The sequence below is a fragment of the Ranitomeya variabilis genome, chromosome 4 (genome assembly GCF_051348905.1).
Source record: "Ranitomeya variabilis isolate aRanVar5 chromosome 4, aRanVar5.hap1, whole genome shotgun sequence".
Taxonomy (NCBI): domain Eukaryota; kingdom Metazoa; phylum Chordata; class Amphibia; order Anura; family Dendrobatidae; genus Ranitomeya; species Ranitomeya variabilis.
Window position 1 is genome coordinate 686,303,323 of NC_135235.1, and position 10,817 is coordinate 686,314,139.

Below are 10,817 nucleotides of genomic sequence, written 5' to 3' on the forward strand. Positions count from 1 at the left end.
GATGTTGGTAAGTGAATTTCAGATTAAAACAGTTATTGTTCAAATAACAATAAGACTCTGTATTTCTGATACCATCCCTCTTCCATACTATTAAATATACTATTAATTTTAAAAAAATATTTATTTATTTATTTATTTTAATATTGGTTGCGGTTTTGTCCTTATAATGGTTTTATTTGTAGTATACAGCTCTGGCAAAAATTAAGAGACCACTGAAAAATGTTCAGTTTGTCTGATTTTTCTCTTTATAGGTATATTTTTGAGTAAAATGTAAATTGTTCTTTTACTCTATAAACTACTGACAACATGTCTCCGAAGTTCCAAGCAATACATTTTATATTTATTTTCTGAAAATGAGAAATGGTCAAAATAACAAAAAATAAATTGCTTGCAGACCTCAAATAATGCAAAAAAGACACGTTCACAATCACTTAGAAACAACAAAACTAATGTTTTAACTCAGGAAGAGTTCAGAAATCAATATTTAGTGGAATAACCATGATTTTTAGTCACAGCTTTCATGCATCTTGGCATGCTTTCCCCAGTCTTTCACACTGCTTTTGGGTGACCTTATGCCACTCCTAGTACAAAAATGTGAGCAGTTCTTTTTGTATGATGGCTTGTGACTATCCATCTTTCTCTTGATTACATTCCAGAGGGTTTCAATGGGATCCAGGTCTGGAGATTGGGCTGGCCATGACAGGGATTTGATGTGGTGGTCCTTCATCCACACCTTTATTGACCTAGCTGTGTGGCATTGTCCTCAGAGTTGGGGAACATTGCTTGAGCAGAAGGAATCAACTGTTTTTCCAGGATAACCTTGTATGCGGCTTGATTCATACGTCCTTCGCAAAGATTAACCTGCCCAAATGCAGCCTTGCTGAAGCATCCCCAGATCATCACCGATCCTCCACCAAATTTCACAGTGGGTGCAAGACACAGGCTTGTACGTCTTTCCAGGTCTCCGTCTAACCTTTTGACGACCAGGTATTGGGCAAAGCTGAAAACTAGACTCATAAGAGAAGATTACCTTACTCCAGTCCTCTATGGTCCAATCCTTATTGTCTTTGGTAAACTTTAGCCTGGCTCTCCTTTGCTTCTCATTGATGAAAGGCTTTTTTTCTAGCTTTACATGATTGAGTCCTGTCTCTAGGAGCCTGTTATGAACTGTTGTTGCTGTGCACATCACCTCAGTTGCCATTTGCCATTCCTTTTGTAGGTCACTTGATGTCATCCTGCGGTTGCTGAGTGACATTTGAATAAGATGTCGGTCACCCCGGTCAGTGGAGAGTCGTTTTTGCCCTCTGCCGGTCTGTAGCTTTGTTGTCCCCAATGTCTGCTGCTTGACCTTGTTGTAGTGGACTGCCATCTTAGAAATTTTAAGGATGGATGTAACATTACGTTCACTGTGTCCCTCTGAAAGTAAAGCCAGAATTGAGGCCTTCTTTTCCTCACTCAAGAATTTTCTTTTCAACTCCTTTGGCATGGTTAAAAGTTATTTTTTCATTCCTATTACTTTTGGGATATTACTCTTGTTTTGCCATCCAGCTTGTCCTATTGCAAGAGGATTGTGAACACCACAGCAGGGTTATTTATCCTTTCCTTCGTTAAATAAGATTTGGTTTAAGTGATCACCTAATCAGAAGCACATTAAGTAGAATGAGGTGTACTCTGGTTGGAATTCAACTGACACTGGAAGGGAATGGCTGTCAGACATGTAGAGAAGCTGATTTTTATAAAACTGTGCAGTGGTCTGTTCATTTTCCCCAGAGCTTTAGTTTCCAAAATGGGGTCACTTATGTTTTTTTTTCACTGTTTAGGCACATCAAGAGCTTTTCAAATGTGATATGACATCCGCTTTCAATTCCATCCAATTTTGTGTTAAAAAAGTTAAACTGTGTTCCTTTCTTTCCGAGCCCTGCCATGCATCCAAACAGTGGTTTTAACCCACACATGGGGTATCAGCGTACTCAGGAGAAATTGCACCACAAATTTTGTGGTGCATTTTCTCCTGTTACCCTTGTGAAAATAAAAAAAATGGTGCTAAAAGATCATGTTTGTGGCTACAGTTAAGTGTTCATTTCCACGTTGCTTAAGTTCCTGTGAAGCACCTGAAGGGTTAATAAACTTCCTAAATGTGCTTTTGGGCATCTTGAGGGGTGCGGTTTTTACAATGGTGTCACTTTTGGGTATTTTCAGTCAGACAGGCCCCTGAAAGTCACTTCAAATGTGATGTGGTCCTTAAAAAAATTGCTTTGTAAATTTGTTGTAAAAATAAGAAATTGCTGGTCACATTTAACCCTTATAACGTCCTGACAAAAAAAATGATGTTTTCAGTGTTGTGCTGATGTAATGCAGACATGTGAGAGATGTTATTTATTAACTATTTTGTGTGATATCTCTATGATTTAAGGGCACAGTAATTAACCCCTTCACCCCCAAGGGTGGTTTGCACGTTAATGACCGGGCCAATTTTTACAATTCTGACCACTGTCCCTTTATGAGGTTATAACTCTGGAACGCTTCAACGGATCTTGGCGATTCTGACATTGTTTTCTCGTGACATATTGTACTTCATGTTAGTGGTAAAATTTCTTCGATATAACTTGCGTTTATTTGTGAAAAAAAACAAATATTTGGCGAAAATTTTGAAAATTTCGCAATTTTCCAACTTTGAATTTTTATGTCCTTAAATCACAGACATATGTCACACAAAATACTTAATAAATAACATTTCCCACATGTCTACTTTACATCAGCACAATTTTGGAACCAAAATTTTTTTTTGTGACGGAGTTATAAGGGTTAAAAGTTGACCAGCAATTTCTCATTTTTACAACACCATTTTTTTTTAGGGACCACATCTCATTTGAAGTCATTTTGACGGGTCTATATGATAGAAAATAACCAAGTGTGACACCATTCTAAAAACTGCACCCCTCAAGGTACTCAAAACCACTTTCAAGAAGTTTATTAACCCTTCAGGTGTTTCACAGGAATTTTTGGAATGTTTAAATAAAAATTAACATTTAACTTTTTTTCACACAAAATTTATTTCAGCTCCAATTTGTTTTATTTTACCAAGGGTAACAGGAGAAAATAGACCCCAAAAGTTGTTGTACAATTTGTCCTGAGTACGCTGATACCCCATATGTGGGGGTAAACCACAGTTTGGGCGCATGGCAGAGCTTGGAAGCAAAGGAGCGCCATTTGACTTTTCAATGCAAAATTGACTGGAATTGAGATGGGACGCCATGTTGCATTTGGAGAGCCCCTGATGTGCCTAAACATTGAAACCCCTAACAAGTGACACCATTTTGGAAAGTAGACCCCCTAAGGAACTTATCTAGATGTGTGGTGAGCACTTTGACCCAACAAGTGCTTTACAGAAGTTTATAATGCAGAGCCGTAAAAATAAAAAATCATATTTTTTCACAAAAATGATCTTTTCACCCCCAATTTTTTATTTTCCCAAGGGTGAGAGAAGAAATTGGACCCCAAAAATTGTTGTGCAATTTGTCCTGAGTACGCTGATACCCCATATGTGGGTGTAAACCATTGTTTGGGCGCAGGGCAGAGCTCGGAAGGGAAGGAGCGCCATTTGACTTTTCAATGCAAAATTGACTGGAATTGAGATGGGACGCCATGTTGCATTTAGAGAGCCCTTGATGTGCCTAAACATTGAAACCCCTAACAAGTGACACCATTTTGGAAAGTAGACCCCCTAAGGAACTTATCTAGATGTGTGGTGAGCACTTTGACCCAACAAGTGCTTTACAGAAGTTTATAATGCAGAGCCGTAAAAATAAAAAATCATATTTTTTCACAAAAATGATCTTTTCACCCCCAATTTTTTATTTTCCCAAGGGTAAGAGAAGAAATTGGACCCCAAAAATTGTTGTGCAATTTGTCCTGAGTACACTGATACCCCATATGTGGGTGTAAACCATTGTTTGGGCGCAGGGCAGAGCTCAGAAGGGAAGGAGCGCCATTTGACTTTTCAATGCAAAATTGACTGGAATTGAGATGGGACGCCATGTTGCGTTTGGAGAGCCCCTAATGTGCCTAAACATTGAAACCCCCCACGAGTGACACCATTTTGGAAAGTAGACCCCTTAAGGAACTTATCTAGATGTGTGTTGAGCACTTTGACCCAACAAGTGCTTCACAGAAGTTTATAATGCAGAGCCGTAAAAATAAAAAATCATATTTTTTCACAAAAATGATCTTTTCACCCCCATTTTTTTATTTCCCCAAGGGTAAGAGAAGAAATTAGACCACAAAAGTTGTTGTGCAATTTGTCCTGAGTACGACGATACCCCATATGTGGGTGTAAACCATTGTTTGGGCGCATAGCAGAGCTCAGAAGGGAAGAAGCGCTATTTTACTTTTCAATGCAAAATTGACTGGAATTAAGATGGGATGCCATGTTGCGTTTGGAGAGCCCCTGATGTGCCTAAACATTAAACCCCCCCACAAGTGACACCATTTTGGAAAGTAGACCCCCTAAGGAACTTATCTAGATGTCTTTTGAGAGCTTTGAACCCCCAAGTGTTTCACTACAGTTTATAACGCAGAGCCGTAAAAATAAAAATTATTTTTTTTTTTTCACAAAAATGATTTTTTAGCCCCCAGTTTTGTATTTTCACAAGGGTATCAGGATAAATTGGACCCCAAAAGTTGTTGTCCAATTTGTCTGGAGTACGCTGATACCCCATTTGTGGGGGGGGACCACTGTTTGGGCGCATGACAGAGCTCGGAAGGGAAGGAGCGCCATTTGGAATGCAGACTTAAATGGATTGGTCTGCAAGCGTCACGTTGCATTTGCAGAGCCCCTGATGTACCCAAACAGTACAAACCCCCCACAAGTGACCCCATATTGGAAACTAGACCCCCCAAGGAACTTATCTAGATGTGTTGTGAGAACTTTGAACCCCCAAGTGTTTCACTACAGTTTATAACGCAGAGCCGTGAAAATAAAAATTATTTTTTTTTTTCACAAAAATGATTTTTTAGCCCCCAGTTTTGTATTTTCACAAGGGTATCAGGATAAATTGGACCCTAAAAGTTGTTGTCCAATTTGTCCTGAGTACGCTGATACCCCCTATGTGGGGGGAACCACTGTTTGGGCGCATGACAGAGCTCGGAAGGGAAGGAGCGCCATTTGGAATGCAGACTTAAATGGATTGGTCTGCAGGCGTCACGTTGCATTTGCAGAGCCCCTGATGTACCCAAACAGTATAAACCCCCCACAAGTGACCCCATATTGGAAACTAGACCCCCCAAGGAACTTATCTAGATGTGTTTTGAGAGCTTTGAACCCCCAAGTGTTTCACTACAGTTTATAACGCAGAGCCGTGAAAATAAAATTTTTTTTTTTTTTCACAAAAATGATTTTTTAGCCCCCAGTTTTGTATTTTCACAAGGGTATCAGGATAAATTGGACCCCAAAAGTTGTTGTCCAATTTGTCTGGAGTACGCTGATACCCCATTTGTGGGGGGGGACCACTGTTTGGGCGCATGACAGAGCTCGGAAGGGAAGGAGCGCCATTTGGAATGCAGACTTAAATGGATTGGTCTGCAGGCGTCACGTTGCATTTGCAGAGCCCCTGATGTACCCAAATAGTACAAACCCCCCACAAGTGACCCCATATTGGAAACTAGACCTCCCAAGGAACTTATCTAGATGTGTTGTGAGAACTTTGAACCCCCAAGTGTTTCACTACAGTTTACAACGCAGAGCCGTGAAAATAAAACATATTTTTTTTCCCACAAAAATGATTTTTAGCCCCCCAAATTTTTATTTTCCCAAGGATAACAAGAGAACTTGGACCCCAGAAGTTGTTGTTCAATTTGTCCCTAGTACGCTGATACCCCATATGTTGGGGTAAACCCCTTTTTGGGCGCACGGGAGAGCTCGGAAGGGAAGGAGCACTGTTTTACTTTTTCAACGCAGAATTGGCTGGAATTGAGATTGGACGCCATGTCGCGTTTGGAGAGCCCCTGATGTGCCTGAACAGTGGAAACTCCCCAATTCTACCTGAAACCCTACCCCTAACCTCACCCCTAACCGTTTACTGAACATTTTCTGACAGTCATAAGTGCCACGTATATAAGTGCCACGTATTTAAGAGCCACGTATTTAAGAGCCACGTATTTAAGAGCCACGTATTTAAGAGCCACGTATTTAAGAGCCACGTATTTAAGAGCCACGTATTTAAGTGCCACGTATTTCAGTGCCACGATATTTCAGTGCCACGTATTTCAGTGCCACGTATTTTAGTGCCACGTATTTCAGGCACTGAAAAATACGTGGCACGTAAATACTTCAGTGCCACGATATTTCAGTGCCACGATATTTCAGTGCCACGATATTTCAGTGCCACGTATTTCAGTGCCACGTATTTCAGGCACTGAAAAATACGTGGCACGTAAATACGTGGCACGTAAATACGTGGCACGTAAATACGTGGCACTTAAATACGTGGCACTTAAATACGTGGCACTTAAATACGTGGCACTTAAATACGTGGCACTTAAATACGTGGCACTTAAATACGTGGCACTTAAATACGTGGCACTTAAATACGTGGCACTTAAATACGTGGCACTTAAATACGTGGCACTTAAATACGTGGCCACTGAAATATCGTGGCACTTATATACGTATATACGTATATAAACGTATATTTCAGTGCCACGTATTTCAGTGCCACGTATTTCAGGTTAGGGGTAGGGTTAGGGTTTTTTGTTTTTTTCTTGTGTTTTTCTATAAAAACGCATGCGTTTTACCGCGTTTACATGCATTTTTTCACACATGTGGTTTTTTTAAAAAACGCATGCAGATAAAAACGCAAGTGTGAAACCAGACTAAAAGACGCTTTTTATAGCAAAAAAGTTTTTGCGTCTCCACATTTTGAGACCTATAATTTTTCCACATTTTGGTCCACAGAGTCATGTGAGGTCTTGTTTTTTGCGGGACGAGTTGACGTTTTTATTGGTAACATTTTCGGACACGTGACCATTTTTTATCACTTTTTATTCCGATTTTTGTGAGGCAGAATAACCAAAAACCAGCTATTCATGAATTTCTTTTGGGAGAGGCGTTTATACCGTTCTGCGCTTGGTAAAATTGATAAAGCAGTTTTATTCGTCGGGTCAGTACGATTACAGCGATACCTCATTTATATCATTTTTTTATGTTTTGACACTTTTATACGATAAAAACTATTTTATAGAAAAAATAATTATTTTGGCATCACTTTATTCTGAGGACTATAACTTTTTTATTTTTTTGCTGATGATGCTGTATGGCGGCTCGTTTTTTGCGGGACAAGATGACGTTTTCAGCGGTAACATGGTTATTTATATCCGTCTTTTTGATCGCGTGTTATTCCACTTTTTGTTCGGCGGTATGGTAATAAAGCGTTGTTTTTTGCCTCGTTTTTTTTTTTTTTTTCTTACGGTGTTTACTGAAGGGGTTAACTAGTGGGCCAGTTTTATAGGTTGGGTCGTTACGGACGCGGCGATACTAAATATGTGTACTTTTATTGTTTTTGTTTGTTTTTTTTAGATAAAGAAATGTATTTATGGGAATAATATTTTTTTTTTTATTATTATTTATTTAGGAATTTTTTTTTTTTTTTTTTTTACACATGTGTTTTTTTTTTTTTTAACTTTTTTACTTTGTCCCAGGGGGGGACATCACAGATCGCAGATCTGATAGTGTGCACAGCACTCTATCAGATCCGCGATCATACTTTCATCGGAGCAGGCTGCAGCTTTCATCTGCAGCCTGCTCCGACCCGGAAGTGCTCCCTGCAGGACCCGGATACAGCCCCTCGGCCATTTTGGATCCGGGGCCTGCAGGGAGAAGACGTTCGGTACGAGGTGAGTACATCACCTTGTACCGATCGTCTCAGGGAAGCACGCAGGGAGCCCCCTCCCTGCGCGATGCTTCCCTGTACCGCCGGTACACCGCGATCATGTTTGATCGCGGTGTGCCGGGGGTTAATGTGCCGGGGGCGGTCCGTGACCGCTCCTGGCACATAGTGCCGGATGTCAGCTGCGATATGCAGCCGACACCCGGCCGCGATCGGCCGCGCTCCCCCCGTGAGCGCGGCCGATCGCGTATGACGTACTATCCCGTCGGCGGTCATGGGGGCCCACCCCACCTCGACGGGATAGTACGTCTGATGTCAGGAAGGGGTTAAAAGTTTGAAAATTGCAAAGTTTTCAAACTTTGACACATTTCCAAATTTTTCACAAATAAGCATCATATTAAAGAAATTTTAGGACTATCATGAAGTAAAAACATGTCATGAAGAAAACAATCTCAGAATCACTAGGATCTATTGAAGCGTCCATAGTTATTACCTCATAAAGTCACAGTGGTCAGAAATGAAAAAATTGGACTGGTCAGGAAGGTGAAAACAGGCTTCGTGGTGAAGGGGTTAAATATACCCTATAGCACCACATGAAAGACACTAAAGGATACAACTTTATAATCCTTAGGGTGCTGACAATAATCTAAGCGCTCCCTCCTATAACAACTCTCCCTGACCTGCTTCCTGAGGACGGTGTGCCGAGCATTGTGTTACTGGGTCTTCTATAAACCCGATAACGTGATGCGGCAGGACAGTCACAGTAATACCAGTACCCAACATGGCTATTTTTGTTATTATACATTTTTATAGTGCCTAGTGTTGAGCATTCCGATACAGCAAGTATCGGGTATCGGCCGGAGGCCCCTGGACATCACCGCTGGTAACCGGCAGCCTTCTTTGTTTAAAATGAGCGCGTTTAGCACCTTCCATAACGTCACGGCTTCTGATTGGTCGCGTGCCGCTCATGTGACCGCCACTCGACCAATCACAAGCCGCGACGTCATCCCTCAGGTCCTAAATTCCCTTCTAGGAATTTAGGACCTGAGGGATGACGTCACGGCTTCTGATTGGTCGCGTGGCGGTCACATGAGCGGCACGCGACCAATCAGAAGCCGTGACGTCATGGAAGGTGCTGAACGCACTCATTTTAAGCAAAGAAGGCTGCCGGTTCACAGCGGTAAGGTCCAGGCTGCGTCGGACAGGTGAGTATATCAATATTTTTTATTTTAATTCTTTATTTTACACATTAATATGGATCCCAGGGCCTGAAGGAGAGTTTCCTCTCTTTCAGACCCTGGGAACCATCAGGAATACCTTCCGATACTTGAGTCCCATTGACTTGTATTGGTATCGGGTATCGGTATCGGATCAGATCCGATACTTTGCCGGTATCGGCCGATACTTTCCGATACCGATACTTTCAAGTATCGGATGGTATCGCTCAACACTAATAGTGCCATTTATTCCATCGCGCTTTACATGTGAATGGGGCAAATATAGACAAGTACAATAAACATGAGTAAAACAAGGCACACACAAGTACAGGAGGAGAGAGGACCCTGCCCGCGAGGGCTCACAGTCTACAGGGGATGGGTGAGGATACAGTAGGAGAGGATAGAGCTGGTCATGCAGCGGCTCAGCAGACAGAGGATCGCTGCAAGTTGTAGGCTTGTCGGAAGAGGTGGGTCTTCTGGTTCCTTTTGAAGGTTTCCATGGCAGGCGAGAGCCTGATGTGTTGGGGTAGAGAGGAGCATACAGGGCATTATTACTTTCTAGGGGGCACAATGTGGGCACTATTTTCTAGAGCACTTGCACCCAGCATTACTATATTATAGAAGGTTGCTTTACAATTTAGAGGACACAGAGAACCACACAGCAGGTGCAGTAATAGGGACACATACGGCAGCAGCAGCGGCTCAGTATTGGGGTATCAGGGGCAGTAATAGGGACACATACGGCAGCAGCGGCTCAGTATTGGGGTATCAGGTGCAGTAATAGGGACACATATGGCAGCAGCGGCTCAGTATTGGGGTATCAGGGGCAGTAATAGGGACACATACGGCAGCAGCGGCTCAGTATTGGGGTATCAGCAGGATGAGGAGGTTGTGCAGGTTGGGAATAGATGGTGATGGGGCTGGAATGTGAGAAGTGAAATGTGTCTTTGCATTATTATTATTATTATTATTATTATTCTCTGCAGCCGAGTCCTGGGTGGAAGAAGTCATCATTTCGGTCTGGGCCAGATGGAAAAGACGGGAAAAGTGACGATTTCATCAGAAAGATCAGCGGTAAGTCACCATCTGTAACTGTGCTGTGATCTCTTATATGTTCTGTAGGGCTGGTATCTACCACTGACCATATGGCGGTAATATCAGTGTTGGTCTTTATATAAAGATTATTTTCAGTAACAGCGCGGTCATCTGCTGAGGTTCTCCTCCAGTATTAGGGGGTGTCACCGAGCTGTAACTAATGTTACCTGGTTAGGGGCCCACTCAGAAGCTTCGCCCCCCCGAACCAAAACCCCAGCTATGGCTATGTATTACATCACTGTTCACACCACACAGAGACCCCAAAAGTGCCTCAGTGCTGAAGGAGTTAATATCCCCCGCACCCAGTAATGGAGAATCTCCACCACCTACCTCCACCCTCAGAGCCGCACTCCACATATATGGCCGTTCTGTGTGCACAGGACCTGTGATGAGGTCACAGTAGGGGAGGAGTCAGGGGTCACATGATCAGGGGCCTCAGTATGCAGGACTCTGCTGTGCTGCTCCTTTAAGAACAGGTAACGTTGCAAAAAGTAGAACAATTCCCCCCATTAAGTGATTGGATCCCCCCAGATCTTATGAGGTGGAAAGCGAGTGATGGACGCCTCCTGCAATGTCAGGTCCCAAAACAACAGAACGGAGTATACAAGTCCCAATACGCATT

General features: G+C 42.3%; 1 protein-coding gene across 2 annotated transcripts in view; it reads right to left on the bottom strand.

Moving 5' to 3' along the window:
- Positions 1-10,571, bottom strand: part of LOC143767611 (oocyte zinc finger protein XlCOF7.1-like) — a 34,481-nt gene extending 23,910 nt beyond the window's left edge. Inside the window, exon 1 of one of the 2 annotated variants that reach the window (XM_077256045.1) lies at positions 10,526-10,571. The gene's annotated coding sequence lies outside the window, so the exon portion shown is untranslated. The remainder of the gene's footprint in view (positions 1-10,525) is intronic. The other variant, XM_077256046.1, reaches the window with a different exon arrangement.
- Positions 10,572-10,817: the final 246 nt, after the last annotated feature.